Source organism: Vidua macroura, chromosome 2, assembly GCF_024509145.1.
Source record: "Vidua macroura isolate BioBank_ID:100142 chromosome 2, ASM2450914v1, whole genome shotgun sequence".
NCBI classification, from domain to species: Eukaryota; Metazoa; Chordata; class Aves; order Passeriformes; family Viduidae; genus Vidua; species Vidua macroura.
In genome coordinates, this window is record NC_071572.1 from 115,348,207 (window position 1) to 115,367,920 (window position 19,714).

Consider the following 19,714-nt stretch of genomic DNA (forward strand, 5'->3'; position numbering starts at 1 on the left):
GCTCTGAAAAAATTAATTAGCAAAATCTGCTAATTTTCTTTAAAGCAGCTATGTTTTTGAAAAATAATTAAGGATAGCTTTGATTTTGCCTAAAATAGTCGCTATTTGCCAAAAATTAGTGTTCTTAACTTTATTTAAAGAGAAATATAATATCTTCATAGACCTAGTTTTCTAATTTGAGGTCTTCTGGACTGTGTATTGAAGAATAATGGAAATACTGTCTTTTTTTTTTTTTTCCTGTCCTATAATTTTGATCATTTCTAAGCAACATAATCTCCCTGCATGAAAAAACATTCTCAGAACAATACTTTACTGCAGAATTTGCTGAAATATGAGGACACAACAGGAGCCACGTAGGCACAGAGCCTCCTGGTAGCAGGCAATTCATTTTTAGGTTGAGCCTTTTGTCCCTTGCCCTGAGTTTTGTGTGGAGCCACTTCTGATGTTCGACCCCAGGAGACTTGTATTCCTTCCAGACACTTTGGGGAAACTGTGGTTAGACATTTAAACCATGCTGTTGATGGGTTGGTGAAAGATAATAAGCCTCATTTTGTCTGCAAATGTTACAAGTTGTCCCTTGCCAATCCCTTCTGTGTCTTTGATCTTTTAACTTTGCAACTTTGGCTTAATAAAGAGGCCAGTTAAAATGGCCTTTTAGGAGAAAATCTGCTCTTTTGAACAAGCAGAATTTTTTGTGAGAGGTGTCTGCAGAAAATACTGATCTGAAAGTATTGTTTCATGGTTCACAGGAGCTGAGCTGAGTGATATAAATTGGTGACATTTCTGTGGGTCATTTTTTTTGTACGGACTTAATTTGGTGACACCTTACCCAGAGAATATTTCTGTTAACATTTTATAGAGCAGACACACCTGCTTCCCTGCAAACACTCCACAAACAGACCATGGTGAAACAAGAAAGGTTTTAGGTATCATTTTTTTAGTAGTGAAAGAAGCCTTATATTTATTTTCTTTGCAAATCAGTCCTCGAGGCAGATTTCCCTGGGCTAGGTTATCCCAGTGGAAAGTGTGAGCAGCAGAACTGCAGCCTTCCAGATGTCTGAAAGTTTGCTGGTTTGTGGTACTTAAAACACTTTACAAGTAATTCTCAAAAGGTCTCAGAGTCAGTGAAACACGGACATATCAAAGGGGCTTTGCCAGCACTGTCATGTTAAAAACCTTTCCAAAGAACTCCAGTGAGGGCCCAGGTGTCTCTCACACCCACAAAGAGCTTTTGGTATCATCAGAGGTTTCCATTTCCGTAGCAATCCCTGTAGATCATGAGGCTGCCAGCAAGGATTCAGACTGGGTAGCAAATGATGAATGGGAAGCTGCTGCTTCCACGTTTTCTGCTGCTTGAGACACATTTCAAGGCAAAATGACAGCTCCAGAATCACACCCTGTTCCTCGCGCATCTCGGCGAAAAACAAGATGAAAAAAGAACCTGTCTCAGTCCCCAGCCAGACATGGAAATATCTGTTCAAAAGAGCAGCCTCTTCTTCTCTCAGGGCCAAATACCAGGTGCAGGCAGGCTGAGTGGGTGGGGAGTGTCTGCAGGACGCTGCATCCAGACATCAGGAAGCAGCAGTGCTGCTGCAATATTGCTCCTGATGCTTTGTGAGCTTAGACTCCCATTTAAAGTTCAAATCCAGGGGGAAACTTGTGACCCGCCATCAGTGAGATCCTCAATAAACTAAAGGCCAAGTTCCCCTCACCTGTCCCTCAAGTAGGTATTTATTGCTTTCAAGGTACCTGGATAAAATGCTTGGAAATTTCAGAGCCATGTGAAGACACTCATGCAAAATGTTTCTGTTTTCTTACTTTTAATCTCTTTCCCAGAGTCATCTAAGGTTATGTAGAACATGTACAGCTGTAAGAGGAATTCCTGGAAATATGTTTTCTTATTATTGCATGGTCAAATTGCACCTTGCAGGGCAATAACAGATATAATAATTATTCTGCACAGTGTTTTATAAAGGCACTGCTGGTGGATCACAGTCTTGAGCTCCCTTGGACTTGATGAAGCAGGGAATTCCTCTCTGAAAAGACAGAAACCAAATTTCAGTGCATGCAGGCAGCTTAAACTTTTGCCAGGAGAAGGGTGCTGTGATTATAGCAAAAATACTGTAGGAGAAGTTATTTTGGGAAGAATAATTATGCCAACAGAGCAAAGAGACTCAAGGAAGAAAACACAGTGGTTATGACTGCAATTACAGGGGCAACCAATAGCTGTTTTCCAGCATTACAAAAGCCATATATATCCAAGATTCCAGATGCTCAATGGCATCCAAAAAACCTGGGCTCTATATGTCAGTGTCATGTAAATGACATTTTCCTTGACAGAGACACGAGGGAGTTACACCCTCTCCACAGTTTTGAAGTACCAGGGAAGAAAGTAAATAAAAGTAGTTGCATTTGGAATATCCTGGATGAATATTAGAAAATTTAAACCTGTCCAGAAGTAGCAGTTAGTCACTAGATATCATATAATTAAAGAGCTTGAAATGAGTAAGGCTGGGCAGTCCATTACAGCACCAGACTGATTTAGAAGGCAGAATGAGGCTATATTGTTTTTTCATGTCATAAAAGTTGCAGACTTGGATAATGAAATGTCAGAAAGACTCTGCTCTTACAGCTCAGCTGTTTCTTAAAGCCCTGCTTTTATTTTCAGATTTGCTGTTAATTCCACTGAAATTTGACCCAGAGGAATTTTGTGCTACTATTTCAGTAACATAAAGATCATGAGTGGATTGTGAAATTGTTCTAGGATATTACCTCTTTTCAACAATGCTATAACAACTTAAAAGCAAATGAAGAGATAAATCTATGAAACATAAAGCTGGGAGTGCCCCATGGAATGAAATTATATGACAAGACCTCAATTCTCTGTGCCAGCCATTGGAATAGAGAGTGCCAAGTGAAGAATGAATGGTGGAAAATTGGCTTTTAAATAATTGTAAAGGAAAACAGAGATTGCAAGAGACTATCATTAAAATGTGGGGTTTTAAAAATCAAAAGCTGGTTGCAATTTTGACAATTCTAAGTTGGCAGGTGGCTGCAGACAAAATTACACTTTTCATCTGCTCTGGAAATAGTAGTTAATAACTCTTAGGCATTTCTTGCCTGTGGGACTCCAAAAACAAACCAGTGTGCCCAGATGAGATATTAATGGGTGGTTCATGAACACTGGTGCCATTATGAACCAACTCAGAGAGTGTGGTAACAAAAACTATAAGTTATATAAAATTGTTTGTAGATGAAGGACACCACGGAGGAAGTGAGAATGAGAACAGAGGAACCTGGTGAGATCTATATAATTGGCATTGGGATAAATGGTTTCTGAAGAAGTAGAGAGTTTTTTGTAAGATGCACTTCTGTCTCTTCTGCGCTGGGAAAAAAATAAAAAAGGGGGGAAAAAAGCCTAGACATGCAAAGTCTCTGCTTGCCAGCAAAAATTCCATAGACTGCTAGTTTGGGGAAGAGAGAGAGCTCTGGGCAGCACCCATGAATGCAAGGCAAGACACTCAAAATCTTCTGTGTTTTCTGGGGTAGAAAAGACACAGTTGTGCCACCTTTCCCTGTGGGTCAGGCACTGCTGTCACTGCCCACAGGTGTGGTTTGAATTCCAGGGATCCAAGACCTTCAGCTGACAACAAGAGACCACCCTGGCCTGGGTGACATGAAAGCTAGAAAATCCTTCCTGCCCTGGCCCTTGCAGTTTTGTCATTCTTATTGATTACAGCCTCTCTGAGCTCTGACTTCTAAACACTATGGGTTTTGGGGGAGAGGGAAATAGCTGTGCTTTGTGACTACATATTTTGTTTTCTTTCTGAGTCTTTGGCTTGGAAAGCTCAATAAGAGGAGTAACATATAAAAAATGCTGCGGAAAACATGGAATGAAAGCAGCTTTACCTTGTTCTTGGATGAACTGGAGCTGATGAGTCAGTAAAGCATCTTCCTATTCCTCTTGTTCTGTTCAGATAAACGTTCTCAGTTAAAAACCCCAGAGATTTTGCCCAGACTCTGACTTAAAATCTTGCCCAATGCAGACCTGTTTGCTCAGTGAACAAAACTTTTGTTTAGTCTCAGAATAAAAGATCCTCTTTAGTTAGTGCATGTTTCAAATGAAAGGGTCCAGGCACAGCAAATATCATGCATGCATTCAGTGAATTCATGAGGAACAGATGTCATTAGCAGGCAGAAAGAGGGGGAGGCACTTACGGTTTGAATTATTTAAGCATATGGTAGCAAAGAACAACCAAAAGATAAAACAGCAAGTATTTTTGCACTGTTAGTCCAAATTGCATATTCTCATAGTCATTCAAAATCCTCCTAGGAAAGATTAATAATCAGCTCTTGTTGGCAACAGGCCTTTATTTGGAAGACCCCAAGCAAGATTAGAGTGCTCCTGTGCTGGGCTGTTTGAGGAGATCAGGTGAGAACCAGTTCCACAGAAATCTCTGATTCCAAAGCACACGATGGAATGATTATTCCAACTTGGGATTGTTTACAGGGAGTTGTATCCTAACTTGCCCACTGCATTGTTTTGTGCTTTTCTGAAGGTGACATCTCAGGAAATATCTCATGTCCAGTTGCTCTGTTCAAGGCAGAAATGGTCCTTCCACACTCAAGATGTCCCATGCAGTGGGACACTGGAGCTATGTCAGGATTCTGTAGGGCCACAGAAGTGATAAAGGGACTGGAGCATCCTTCCTATGGAGACAGGCTGAGAAAATTTGGGCTGTTCAGCCAGGAGATGAGAAGGTTGTGTGGAGACCTCACAGCACCTTCCAGTGTCTGAAGGGGCTGCAGGAAAGCTGGAGAGGGACTCTGCATCGGGAACTGGAGCGATGGGAAAAGGGAGAATGGCTTCAAACTGAGAGTGAGTTTAAATCAGATATTGGGAAGAAATTCTTGGCTGTGAGGGTGGTCAAGCCCAGGCACAGGGTGCCCAGAGAAGCTGCCCCATCCCTGGCAGTGTCCAAGGCCAGGCTGGACGGGGTTTGGAGCATCCTGGGGTAGTGGAAGGTGTCCCTGCCCATGCGTCGTGTTCCACAGTGGGGAACTGCGAAGAACTCCTTTAAAACGAGATGGTCAGGAACGGAATTAAGTCAAACGAGACAAATACTGTATCTGAGGGCAGTTTATTGGTAATGGGAAAAAAAACAAAACAAAACAAAACAAAAAAAAAAAAAAACAAAAAAAAACAAAAAAAAACAAAAAAAAACAAAAAAAAAAAAAACAAAAAAAAAAAGAAGGATTTTTCCTACTTAAGAGGGCTACAGGGAGAGAGAGCAGAGACACGGAGGGCGCCGCCGGCGGAGCTCGGGGTGTGCCCTCCGTGTCCCTGAGGCGGGGCTGTGCTGCCGGCCTGGGGACTGTGGGGACTGTGGGGACAGCAGCCGGGCACGGTGTCGGGGGGATCGGGCAGGAGGGCCAGGAGCCCGGGCAGGAGGGCCAGGAACCCGGGCAGGAGGGTCAGGAGCCCGGGCAGGAGGGTCAGGAACCCGGGCAGGAGGGCCGGGAGCCGGGGCAGGAGGGCCGGGAGCCCGGGCAGGAGGGCCAGGAGCCCGGACAGGAGGGCCAGGAACCCGGGCAGGAGGGCCAGGAGCCGGGGCAGGAGGGTCAGGAACCCGGGCAGGAGGGCCAGAAGCCGGGGCAGGAGGGCCAGGAGCCCGGGCAGGAGGGTCAGGAACCCGGGCAGGAGGGCCAGGAGCCCGGGCAGGAGGGCCAGGAGCCCGAGCAGGAGGGCCAGGAGCCCGGGCAGGAGGGTCAGGAGCCGGGGCAGGAGGGCCAGGAGCCCGGGCAGGAGGGCCAGGAGCCGGGGCAGGAGGGCCAGGAACCCGGGCAGGAGGGCCAGGAGCCCGAACAGGAGGGCCAGGAGCCCGGGCAGGAGGGTCAGGAACCCGGACAGGAGGGCCAGGAGCCCGAACAGGAGGGCCAGGAGCCCGGGCAGGAGGGTCAGGAACCCGGGCAGGAGGGCCAGGAGCCCGGGCAGGAGGGCCAGGAGCCCGGGCAGGAGGGTCAGGAGCCCGAACAGGAGGGCCAGGAGCCCGGGCAGGAGGGCCAGGAGCCGGGGCAGGAGGGCCAGGAGCCCGGGCAGGAGGGCCAGGAACCCGGGCAGGAGGGTCAGGAGCCCGGACAGGGTTGTACGCAGGTGGCTCAGGCCGGGACGAAGAGACGAAGGCGGCAGGGCGCTGGTCAGGGACACAGGGAGGAAGGACAGACGCCAGCGAGGGCAGCAGAGCCCAGAGGTAAGATGCCAAAGCTGCCAGAGCGTAAGGCTCAAAAATCCCCCGCTCAAAAGCGAGTTTTGAAAAGCGACTCTGAGAAATCCCTGGAATCAGCAGGCTTCGAGAGCAAAAAGCACAGTATCACAAAAGCCTCAAGGCAAAAGCCAACGGGAGGCAAGAGCGTAATCTCCAAAGCGCCGCCAGGCTTGTGCTTGTGTTCTTTGTGTGCCCCTGGCTGCTCCCAAAGCCTGGCCCTGCTCACAGGGGACATCGGCCAGCTCCGACCTCCGGCCCTCTGATGGGAGCAGTCCCTGGGGGCAGCTCAGTGTCCCCTGTCCCGTGGGAGATGTCACCAGGCAGATTCCTCCCAGAGACCAAGCTTCTCCTGATTTCCCCCTCCCCTGTGTGCCTCTGACAGGCAAAGCAAAGCTAAATCAGCTCCTCGCACCATGGCACTGCGTGATCTGAAGGTCCCTTCCAAGCCAAACCATTCCATGATTCTGTGATTAACAGCACTGGCTGCAGAATGAGGCAGGATAAAATGCTGAGGCCAAAGTAAATCACCTCTCCAAACACCTCTGCCCATCACAGCAAACATGACATTGCACTGCAGTAACTTCTCACTTTGCCTTTCACCTTCAATATTTTTATGGGAGGTGTTAAGACCATAATTAATTCTGAAAAGCAGACAAATGCAATGAGCATGCATCTGATCCTATAAAAATCAAATGGGATATTCCCCTCTTGGTAACAGGATTTTTGTAAAAATCCTGATAGTTCTTAACAGGGATTAGGTTTAAGTAGGAAGGTTTTTAATATTGGAAATCAGATTATTTTTGTGGTCTTTTTATGTTATGATTTTTATTCCCAAAATACACATTTGTGTTAAAAATAACAGTTTTTATAATGATCTGGAAAACTGTTAAACTCACCAGAGTTAGGAAGGTAAGAAATGAAATTAATATATGAAATAATTACGCTTCTCCAAGATGAAACTTTCCCCAGCTAAATGGAAAAACATCACTTGCTGCACATCTATGCCTAACATAACTCTAGTGACTGCAAAGTAGATTTTGCCACATCTTATAATTTAAGTTATTGAAACTTCGGGAGTATAAACTATTCATAACACTGTATTTAAAAAGGGGTTATTTATATCTTTAGTTTCATGTGCAAGATACATGCAGAGTTAAACTGAGAGTCAGGAGAATCTTAAACAAAAGTACGGGTGAGAGGTGCAAAGGAAGAGTCCAGTAGCACAGTACATCTGTAAATCATCATTAGTGAAGTATTTTGTAGATTCATTGGTCAACCCTTGCCTAATTTAAATGTCATTATCATGAAAGCAGTACTGGTACTTATAGAGCTAATGTATATTTGGGGTTGAGATATAAGCAGCAATTAATTTATGTATTTGGAACAAAATCTACTGAACTATTTTGTGTCTGTCTTCACAAATTCTATAGCCAGTTCTATTTGGTTGTTAATAAAATCAAGGATAATTATTGCAGGACAGCAAACACCTTACCAAAATCCACCTCTTTGTGTTAGCATGCTCAGTATCCAGTCACCAAGGAAAAGTAGTTCTGCAGCACTTTAGGAACCAAATTTGTACAGGAAAATTAAAATGAAGATGTGGGAAATGAAAATTGATTTTTTTTTTCACCCCATGAGAGTTTGTCATAAAATGTTAACATTCTTCACCAAACCAGCTCCAAACAGTTGGCATTTTTAAAAACAGAGCTGGGAATGTTTTTCCTGTGTGAAAAAGCCCAAAGGGATACTTTGAGTTTTTGTCCTGATTTGGTATCAGGACAAAGTGTTTCAATAATGGAATTTCCTGTGTGATGAAAACCCTGGGTATCTGTCAGTTCTTTTTAGAAAATCTGAAGAATTTCACAGAATAATACATGGAAGCAAATATTGGTGAAGAAAATCCAGCTGTGTTGCTTGCACCAGCAGGAAGCTCAGCCTGAGGGCTCCAAACTCCCCTTTTCTGCAGACTAGATATAGAAGAACACATTTTTAATGCAGTGTTCAATCTCAGGAGCCAGAATAGAATTTTTTTCAAGACACTGAGTAATGTCTTAGAAGATATTTCCTGTAGACCCTTGGTTTTAATCTGCACTTTGTTTCTTAAATTTTTTTTCTTTGCATAGCTTGCACTTCCATCACTTCTCTGAAACATTCATTGGTTAATAATTTGATATCTAACTATTTGCAAATTTATAATTTTCAAGAATTTGTGTGTCTTTGGAGGAGAACTTCTCAACTGAAAAAATATCATCATGATCTTATAACATATTACTAATTCAACAATATTCTGACTGGAAATGAATCATAATACTGAGTAATAAAGACTTTCAACTCATTTAAAATGTTGATTTGCAATTCACTTGAATTTAATCAGAGGAAAAGCTAGTGATTTCCAGAAAGAGACTTCTAAAGTTTAGTATCTCTTATTTGTGTTTTCCTAACAATAAGATATCATAGAATATAGAATGGTTTGGATTGAAAGTGGCCTTAAATATTATTTCATTCCAACCCTCTGCCATGAGGGGTTGCTGTGTCACTTGATTTTACTTCATTTCAACCAGTAAAAAGTTGGATTTAACAATATTTCCATGCACTGCCTATGAAGTGCCATGCTAAATTAAAAGAGTATTTTGCAGTTTTAGCCTAAAAATTCCATCACCAGGCTTGTTTGCTGGAGAAATCCTCCCTGGTTTCTCTACAGTGCACAGGTGATTTTACAGACCAGTGACTTTTGTGTACTGGGGTGGGGGGGTTGAGAAAATACAGCCAAATGAAAGAAAGGCAATGGGAGTGCAGAATGGTTTTGTGACTAAGTGTGCAAAGGAAAACTGAGAGGAAGAGTAAAGCGTAGTGACTGTGCCTTTTTGCAATGAAAAGCAAGAGCTGATATAAATATTTTTTTTTTTCTTGGAATCAGGGCCTTGTTAATTCATTTTTTGTTCAGATAGAATAAGGATTGTTCAGTACTGGCATATCACACATAAATAAAACCTTTCAATAGTACTGATGGCAGTTAATGATAGATTTTTTTATAGGAAGTGCCACAAGCCTGGGACTTTTGCATTAAAACCAACCAGCACCTGTGTCACCTTCTATTTTCTTACGTATCTGACTTTAATTGCAGTTAGGGACTCCAGACTGATCCTGTGCTCATCTGTGAAAACCCTTTCCTCTTTCAGAAATGTTCTGCCTGCCATGAAATAGGTGGAGGGGAAAAATAGATGTGCTCACTGAAAATCCATGGCCTGGAGAGCCAAAAGGGCCATTCTATAGCCTGGACATTTTCAAAGATACTCAGTGGGGTTGTTCTGAAGAGAGCCATTTGTGACACAAATGGAGCTGCATCCTGAAGGGAGGAGACATTGATTGTCAGCAGCACGTGGGGAGATGAATATGAACTATGCAGGGAGTGAATGCAGCTGCCTTTCAGGTGACTGGTCACACCCTGTTCTTCCCATGTCCAAATCATCAAGTTGTTCTGGTCCATGCTGTGTTTTTAACTCCATTCTTACTTACCCTTAATATTCTTGCTGGTTTGTCCATTGGCTGTGCTCAAGCACTTCCATTTATTCTTTCCACAACATTTTGGAACATGGAAGGTTCTACTGAGTTCAGCTTTCCCTTATAACCCTCAGGAAAATCCCTACTCTACCCATCATTTAGGTGAGGGAGGTGGTGAATACAATGGAAAAATTTCAAATAGCCAAGTTAGAAATAGTCTGACGGTGAGCTGAGCAGGATATTAATGTAGGGAAAATATGATATAATATCTCACTTTAGGTGAGTTTGCAGTGGAAGATGAAGTGACTTGAGTGTTTGTGACTACTGTGAATTACTCTTAAATTCTCTTAGCATTTGGCAGAACAGATTGGAAGATTAAGATCAGGTAGTAAGAGATATTCTGCTCGTTTTGCTCCAGACAATATTGACATTTTACAATGAGAATTGAGATAGACCTTCAAAATGTCCAGTGCAAACCATAAAAAGCTTTTGACACCTCTGCAGTTCATAAAATACTGAACTAGAAGCATTACTGTGCCATAAAGAGTTTTAAATGAGTGAGGCTTAGAGTTTTCTCGAAGATTATGCTTTCCTTTGTGACTGGTCAAATTCCTTCTGGAAATTAGATTAATTAAAAGTGGCAACTAAATTAGTTTTAGCCCCCTTTTTGAATGTTTTCAAAACAGCCCTGAAATAACAGCTTATCATATACAGCTCTTTCCTGTGCATGAAGTAATCTTATTTGCAAAAGCCAGGTTAGATTTTAATAAATGCTTTCTCCTGTTAATAAATAACACATGTTCTTTTATGTATGTGCTCAGTATGTGAAAGGAGTTTTCACCTCCTTTTTGATACAAAGTCAGAGGAGTCTGGTTGAAAATTTAAGTCAGTAAATTCAGATATTTTTTTTTTTTTCAGGAACATGTGAGAACTCTTTGGATAGTTGAATCATTGTAAGTTTGATACGTAGAACTTATATAAGTTTTATATTTCTAGTCACTGTGTAGACATTCACATACTTTAAAATTTATTCAAATATTACAGTTAATGCATTGATTAAATGGCAATAGTCTGTGCTAAAATTCCTCATTACCCTTGCAAAGGGAAGTACTTGAAAGCCAGGAAAACACCAGCAGCAGGGATGTGTGTTTGGATGGCTGCATTAAGGTACAGCTGGAGATAGTGGAATCACCACAAAATCCAAGGAAATCATTAGCTTGACACCAGGATTTGGGTTATATCCATTGTCCTCATTTCCTGTGAGAAGTGCCAGCCAGTAATGCAAAGCAAGCCACACCAATCTGGTTCAGCATGTTAAAATTTGCAAGCTTCTATTTTTTTCTTTCTGGAATGCTTGTGGTTTCACAGAGCTTTTAGGATTTTGAATTCGTCTTTACTGTGTTTTAATTTTGTGAGGGTGCCTGGCTTAAAAAAAAAATAAGACCTGCTTTGAGGTCAGCAGGAAGTGTAGGAAGTATAAAAGGTTATTAATCTTAATATTAAATGAATTATTTGTTTTCTAGAATCTGACCATTGCTCTGGTTTTCACCTCAAACATTTTAATTTGCATCCCATGAGGAGAATTGGAAGGGCCCATCATTTAAACTAATGCAATTATTCTTGATAATTAACTTAGATATTGACCAAGTATTTACTGTCCTATTCCTCCTAGCTAGCAAAATCTGATAATTAACACACAGCTGCTGCATTTTAAGGTGTGACCTCAGTAACTTCCAGAGTTTTTCCAATAAAAGTTTAACTGAAAGAAAAAGATGAAGTCTACAGTTGATAAGCATTGAATTTTATTTCCACAAATGTTACTGAAGAAAAATTTGCACTTTTTATTTGAAGACTCAATCCTCAGCTGCAGTGACCCTGATTCCTTGAATTCAGAATTTTGATGTTCAGTGAGGAAAACCTTGCCACAAGTCTCAGTGATTTGAGAAGGGACTCCCAGGTTTTCAGTACTTCATCTGTTTGTCTCTTTGAAGTTAAATCTTTGGTTTTGTTTTCTGTTTTTAAATAGATTGCACTAATAACAGAAATTAAATGTTTTTGAGAACTATATGCTAAGAACTAAAAAAGAATATAGAAAACCCAGTGCTTCTAAGTGAGAAAATGTGCTTTTAGAAAAATATATGTTTAAATCATTCTTTACATTGAATTAGCTTAATATGATCCCAGTCTTCTGTGTCACATGGCTCCTTTGTGCTGACATGTGCAATAACAGAGTAGTGAACACCACAAACCAAACATTTATGTCAAAGACCCTTTGGATAATCTTCCAAAAAAGCAGGTGTTCACCAAACCTGATGTTTGGGAAGTAAAATAATTGCGCAAGCTGAAGACAGGTAATAGTGCATGAAAGCAAAAGTTTGCATCAGCTCAATTCCTGTTTAAACCTTCAGGAATGGAAAATTATGTTCTGTCCTTTATTAGGACAAGACTTGTAGGCCTCAAACCTCACTGTAATGGATGGGAGGACCTACCACAGTATGAAATACATTTTAATTGCAAACATACTATTTCCTCCTACTATTCCCTGCTTTATTTGCATGTATAAAATGTGAAAACCATAAGAATGAAAAAGTAAAGATTTTCCACCTGATAATAATAATGTTTTCTTCCCCCTTTTTATGACCTGTAATTTTTCAAACAAATATTTATTGATCTGTCCAAGAACTGCACTTTCTGATGAAACCTTTAAAGTTTAAATATTGAATAACTCCTGTTAGAAGCACAGACTTCTGGAAGAAATCAGCCCTCTTTTAGGTCAACCTATAACATTCAAAGATATGGCTTTGTGTGTGGTGCTTGAAGACATATTATCTCTTGAACATCATAATCATGGCATGTATCTCATGATAAGGAATTTTTTGTGGATAACATAGCCAGGGAGATGCTCTGGCATTTGGGTATTTTGTAGTCCCTTTACTGTTGCTCTCTGAGCCAGGACCTCAGCTAGATCCTCATACATCCCAAACCCGTGACCTCATCTTCAGGCTGTAGTGTGTGAGCACGCTTTCCCTCTCAGCTCTCCCCACAAAAACCTTGTGGAAGCAGATATGTCTCTGAAAAAGTGTTGTTTTGGCTTGGATGAAGCAGCGTATTTCAATGAAGTTTCATTTAGCTGAGAATGTTCCGACCCGCTCTAATTAGAGGCCTGTGTTTTAAGCTGGTTATGGCTTTGCCAAAAATTAATGGGTTGAAATGGGCTGAAACTTTCCATGATTGTTCTCTGCCTTAGGCTGAGTCTTTTGAAGGCAAAGGTTTAACCATTTTGTAGGTCAGAAAAACTGGGGCTGGTCCACCGATGTGCAGAGATCACTCTCATACCTCTGTGGTTTGGAGGAGGACCTTCCAATTTGACAGGGAGAAGACCTGATGCACTGAAATGTCTTTTGCAATTCTCAAGGAAATTCTTTTGAATTTAGTCTTTGGCAGTGCACATCTGTATGGCAGTAGAACTCGTAGAACACTTAGCTGATAATTTTGTTCAGTTGCCTCAGCACTGATCAAACTCAGCCTCCACAGAGCTGCCTCATGGGCTGGAGTGCAAAGGATGATGCTTTGCCCCCTTGTCCTGGGACATCAGGGAAATGACAACTTCCATCACTCCCTTTAGCTGAATGGTATAGGAAGAAATTTCTCTTCAAAATTCTGAAAATAGAAATTCAGTTGAAATTGAGCTGTCATAGCTCATGGACGAGGAATTCTCCAGGGAGTCATTGTTGTATCAGTAGAGCACTGTCTCAGAGAAAGGGGCTTTTTCTTCCTTCTCTAGTTTCTGCTGTGACCACAACTCAGTGTCCTGTGGTGGATTGAGTCATCCCAGACTGTACTATAAGTATCAATAAAGTGAGATTGCAGCACACTTTGTGCAACGAGATTTTAATCTCCTGCCCTCTTCACCCCTTCCCTTAAGATTATGAAAGAGTTTTAATGAGGAAACGTTTGACATTTAAAATTACTCAGACTAGGACAAGGAGAAAAAGGTTACTGATGTGTCTTCAGTATTTATTATAACAAGTGACTTTTGTTCACGAGCACAGGATCAGGAAGCTGCATTTAGTAAAATGTTTAACTAACATTTTTAACATTACCATGAACCATGTAATTCATTCACAGAAAGTGAAAGAACATTCAGATCTCCCTGGGGCATTGCTTTACCAAAATAAAGGGTAATCTACTACTTCCAGAAGTTTTATTTTGGTGTGTCCTCCTCCAGTTAGGACTTCCAGGAATCCACTTATCAAAGGAAGCATTTCACCTGCAGCTCTGAAATCCTGACAGATGAGCCCCCAGTTCCTCATTTCCCAGAACCCAAATAAAATCTGAGGTAATGACTCATAAAATGCCTTACACCAGTCTCAGCAATGAGCTATTTTTTTCGCTTGCTGTGGCCATTCATTTCAGCTCCACAAAACATCTTTTTTTGCACTTTGCACAAGGTTGCCTCATCCAGTTATGTCAATTAGCCCCAGGCAGGAAAAGTCCCTGCTGGCAGCAGGCCACTGTGCTGGGGAAGGCTGGTTGTGACTCTGTCTGCACCAGGATTTTGCCAGGCTGGTCTTTTACATGAGAGGAAGCAGGAGAAGCTGGCTTGGTGATGGAGACTGAAGCTGAGCTGCTGCAGCCTCGTTCTTGTGTGGATGAAGGACCAGCTTGGGGCCAGGCAGGCAAATAAATTTATTTAATTGGGTCATGGAGTCATAGAATGGTCTGGATTGAAAGTGACCTTAAAGATTTTTTAGTTCCACCCCCTGCTGTGGGCAGGGGCACCTGCCACTGTCCCAGGGTGCTCCAAGCCTGTCCAGCCTGGCCTTGGACACTTCCAGGGATCCAGGGGAAGCCACAGCTTCTCTGGGCACCCTGTGCCAGGGCCTCCCCACCCTGAAACTACATCAAATCTGATATTTTCCATATATTTTTCCTCACTGAGCATCTGGCATCTATGGCATTGCCTTTTTATGTGTGAAAATTTTGATTTCAATTGAAAAACAGCTAAACATTATGGATTGACTGCTTGGACTGGAAATGGTTCAGTCTGATATCAATCTGTATCCCCTGCTGTACCATATGATGATAGCTAAGAATAAAAGTCTCTACTATTTCCCCCTGAGGAGTGGGCAAAATAGTAGAGACGATTCCATCTATTCCATCCTCTGTTCTTTTTTTTTTTTTTTTTTTTTTTTCCTCCTGTGAGTTTTGACACCTTTTCATGCCAGCATTTCTTCTCTGGACTCTGGTAGCTGCTAACTGTCAGGATTTCAACAACTGCCCTCTATGTAGGCTTTCACTCTGCTTATCTTGCCCAGCTCTAGTTCATTTATGTCCTCACAGCACAATTTTCACAGTGAAGCTGTGCCAAGATCACACATATGAGTTGAACCAAGCAGCACATTGGACTTCCAGGCTGCTAAAAGTCTGGGTATAATTCACCCAAAGTACAGTTCCCATGAGAGGTGAGGTCCTGCAAGGGGTTTCTGTGTTAAAATTGTCAAAAAAGTTCCAGGCACAAAAAAAACCCTTATCCATCTGTTCTGGTTTGGAATGAAAAGCTGACTGCCCCATACAAGAATGGGAGTTTAGATTTTTAATCTATCTATTTTTTTAAAAACAGCGTGAAATATTTGTGATTTGTTGTCTTTCAAGGTTTTATAGATCATGCACTCAGAACAATAAAATGTGCATACTTATTACTCTATCCCACAGCTGAAACATGTTTCCAAGTTATGATTTATCTCCTTAGAAAGGTGCCCCTGCATCAGTAATCCTGAGTGAGGTGGGGAATGTGAAGACATAGGTAGGACATGGATTCATCAATCCCAGGCCCTAAAGACCAGGGGATAATTTGTAGGAAGGAAAATCTACCTTTGGTGGAAGATGACCAGGTCAGGGAGCACTTAAAGAAGCTGGACAAATGTAAATCCATGGGCCCTGACAGGATGTACCCATAGGTACTGGGGGACCTCACTGATGTCATCATGAAACTGCACTTGGCAGTCTTTGCATGATTGAATTTGAATTATTGGTGACTGGAGGAACTGGAGCAGAACCAGTGTCACCCCTGTCCTCACTGAGGGCAAGGAGGACCCAGGGAACAACAGCAGCACTTCAGTCCCTGGAAAGGTAATGGAGTCATTCATCCTGGAAGCCATTTGCAGGCACAGGAAGGACAGGAAAGTCATGAATGGTCAGCATGAATTCACCTCAAGGATGTCGTGCTTGACAAACCTGATAATCTTCCATGACAAATTGCCTGGCTTGCTGTTTCTCCTACCTTCTGCCCTCTGCTTCCATCTCCTTCCATGCATAGATATTTTTCATGCTCACTGTATCCCCTGAATCACTTTTTCTCCTACCCTGTCTCCCAATTAGCTCCATTCCTCCAAAGCCAAGTAATTCATTTGTGCCATATTCTTCATTTTCCCCCACAGCATTGGAATATGCAATCCAAACTATTCCTTGGCTCTTGTTTAACAAATGGAGACTTCTTATTCATTCCAATTTGTTCCTACTAATCATTCCTTTTAACAGTCCTTTGACAATAAATCCAGCCAAAGAAAAGAAAAGCTGCTTTAATCTTTGTTCTCCACAAAGTATCCCTGTATTTTATGGTCATTGCAAGGCTGAGGGAGCTGGGGGGGGGCTCAGCCTGGAGCAAAAGAGACTCAGGGGAGACCTTCTCCCTCTCCACAATTCCCTGACAGGAGGGTGCAGCCAGGGAAGGGTCATGCCGCTTCAAAAAGATGCAGTTCCACATTGAACTTGTGGAAAAAACATTGCTTTTTTTTTTTTTTTAAATGGTCAAAATATTTGAGAGAATTTCTATTTACATTAAACACAGAGAAAAGTGGGTTGGGGAAAGGGGTGGGGAATGAGCTTGTGCTGTTCCACTGCAGTAATGACTGTCAAAATGATGCAATACTTTACAGGGTGGAAATTCCCTTCTTTTTCACAGGACAGCTCCTTCTGAAAATCTGATGTTAACTTTAGTGATGGATACATATTTCCAAGTCCTTGCTGGCCTAAAGTAGAACCATAATATTGCATAACTTCCGCTTCTGTGGTTCAGCAAAGATAACCCCATTGTTTCCTTTATTAAAAGTGAAGTTATTAACAGGAACAAGAGAACCTTTAAGATAATTACAGATTAATCAGCAGATTAATCCATCAGGTTTCTACAAATGTAACCTTCCCAAATGAAAGTGTTTAAACAGAGTGGATTGGTGAGGGTGATGTGATGCAACTTCATACAAATCTTTAGGTCAGTGTTGGTTTACAATGGGCAAATATCTGATCCCCAATGTTTTTGCTGTTTCTCTTCTTTTTCCATGATTATTTTCTTTATCTTTTCGTAATTCCTCATTAGCTGTTTAATCTAGTGCCAATTCTTTGGTGGCAGAACATGAACTGTGAAGAAAACACATATATCCTCCTTGCTGCACTCTTAGACTTCACAGTTCTCAGATGTGTCATGGAAAACCCTGATTTAAGTTGGGATGTAAGAATTTTGCATGGCTCATGATGGCTTTTTGAGCAAGGGTTAATTTTTCCCATTTTTGACATTTCATAGCCCTGCTTTGCCTTTGTAGAACTGGAAAAGGATTGATCTGGAGCTGACAAGAGTGATAAGGGCCTGGGCTGAAATGTGAAGCCTTATTTTCAGCAGAGCCTCCTCCTGAGGCAGCTCTTTGCCCCCTGCTATTATCTCATATTGTACCAACACCACAAGTTACTGTGCAGTAGCAATTGTGGCTTCCAGAGCATCCATCATGGATTTACCACACACTTAGCACAAAACTGCACATTGGATTTTGTGGTGCTCCAGTGAGTAAATCACCCTGCCAGGCTGTGCAGAAAATGAGCGCTGTGTCCCAGAAGCAGAGAATACCTTTTTGTGGAATAAAGGCAGCCTGGGGAGTTCCACACTCCTCCAGGGTGATTATTTTCTCTTTCTGTATCCTTCTCCACTTCCTGGAGGTGAGGTTCATCATCCTACTTCTCACCCAGACCCTTTCATACAACCCACTGAGGCAGTTTACTGTCACTGCAACACATCTGAGTTTTAATGTTTCTCTCTAGAACTAATAGGAAACAGCTGTTCGAACAAAAATTTACATATTTGCCTTCAGCTAGAAAATTCAGATATTTTTAATTTTATAGCACAGCAGTAGAGATGTTCTCTAAAAGGCTGGGGATCGAGATCCGAACTCTCCTGGGCCAAAATCTGAGTTTAACTGGTAGGATGTGTTTGGTCTAAGGTGAAGTTCTAGCTCATGTCTCAGGAAGCTCAGGGGATTTCATGGGAGCAGCTGGGGATTGATGTAGGGTCTTTCCATGTAGCTCTTTCAGGGGACTCCAGCAGCTACCTGAGGTCATGTTCGTTAAATTCACACCTACAAACATTTATAAACACCACAGTGGCACCAGGATCTGGGAATTATCAGCTATCACCTCCTCTTCTAACCATTATGACAAATAATAACAAAATTATTTTGATTACCATCACTATATCTCATTTTTATAAATATATTGCCCCAAATTCTAGCTACAGATAGTGCAGCCAAGGGGATTTTGTGTCTATTTTGGAGAGAGGGTTTAGATCCACTATGTAAAAGTAAACTGATAGCTTCAATTATTAAATGCAAGTACTTGGCCAGGCTTTAGTGAAGGAGGCCATTAAAGTTTCTGAGATATTTTTTATTTTGGTTACCAAATCCTGTTTCCAAGAGCCAGTGTCTGAATCCCGTTAAAGCAGGACTTTCCATCATTTTCCATTAAAGAAAAAAAAGTCTGGATTGGGAAGTATTACCACTGCATCAGGCTTCTGCCAAAGCCTCTGCTTGGACTGCACAGCTGCCTTTAAGGTGTTTGAAAAGCCAGTCCTTCCCTGGTATAGCTGAAATCACTCCCTTTTCAAATAAGGCTCATTTTCCTTTTGGAAAGGTAGCAGGAGAACTGCTAAGTAAGAAAGGCTAGGCTGTAGGACCAGCTATAATAAATTATTTGAACACCTTTAGTGGGGTTTTAGTGGGATTTAAGGTTCTGAAGCACAGTACCAAAATGCCACTTCCCCCACTCTGATATCACTGTTGTGAGCCCTGCCCTCCTTCTTGAGCTCCAAGGTGGCTCTTCCCTCCCCACAGGTTTGGGCCAAAAAGGGGAAGAATATGTGAGGGGGACAGGGTTGTGAAGTGTTCTGTCTGTCCTTTATTGTAGCACCAGTCTCCCACCCTTAGGACACCTCTTGGGAGACTCCAATTGATGTCAGCACCAAAATACGAAAATTAAACCACACCCCCACCATATTAAGGGACAGCAAAGGTGGTTAGAACCATCTTTGAAACCTCACTGGGAAATTAAACCTGGATGATTAATTGGTAGCCCAAGAGAAAGCTGTGGAATGAAACAAATGGATAATGTTGGATTGGTAGGGCAGCAACAGAAGCCGCTCAGCTCTGCTCAAGTTTTTCTGTTATATTTTGCAAAGAGACTATAAGCAAATGCCTTTTTTCTAAGCACATGGTGGCGAGTATAACCCTATCAGAGATAGCAGAGGAGCCCCACAGATATGATTGCAAACTGAATTATTTTTTTCTTTTTTATTTTCCACTTAGTTTGCCCAGCTAAACACAAAACATATTTTATAGCTGATGGATTTGTTTCAGCTGGCATTTTGTTGATAACTCAGAGATCCCAGCTTGATTACTCTGTAAAATATTGAAATATAGTGCTGATGGGAAATAGTGCTATGAGAAAATAGGTTATGCATCTAAAACACCTCAGGCAATAAGAAAAAAAGAAAATTATTAAAATTACACATTTACAATTTTTCCTCCCCTCATCCACCCTTCCTGACTTGAGTTTTTCAGGACATTTTCCTGGATTGTGATTTGTTCTTTTCTCATTTGTGGTACAGAAAAGACACTAATGGTGTCTGT

General features: G+C 41.8%; 2 long non-coding RNA genes across 4 annotated transcripts in view; one reads left to right on the forward strand and one right to left on the reverse strand.

Moving 5' to 3' along the window:
- Positions 1-949: 949 nt before the first annotated feature.
- On the reverse strand, positions 950-4,114 carry LOC128803908 (uncharacterized). Its single transcript, XR_008435871.1, has 3 exons — positions 4,049-4,114; positions 3,910-3,969; positions 950-2,036 (listed from the first exon to the last, which is right to left on the reverse strand). It is a non-coding gene; the product is annotated as an uncharacterized LOC128803908 (long non-coding RNA).
- Positions 4,115-5,922: 1,808 nt separating this feature from the next.
- Positions 5,923-19,714, forward strand: part of LOC128804286 (uncharacterized) — a 46,194-nt gene continuing 32,402 nt past the window's right edge. For all 3 annotated transcript variants that reach the window (XR_008435997.1, XR_008435996.1, XR_008435998.1), the window contains exon 1: positions 5,923-6,251. This is a non-coding gene — a long non-coding RNA (uncharacterized LOC128804286). The remainder of the gene's footprint in view (positions 6,252-19,714) is intronic.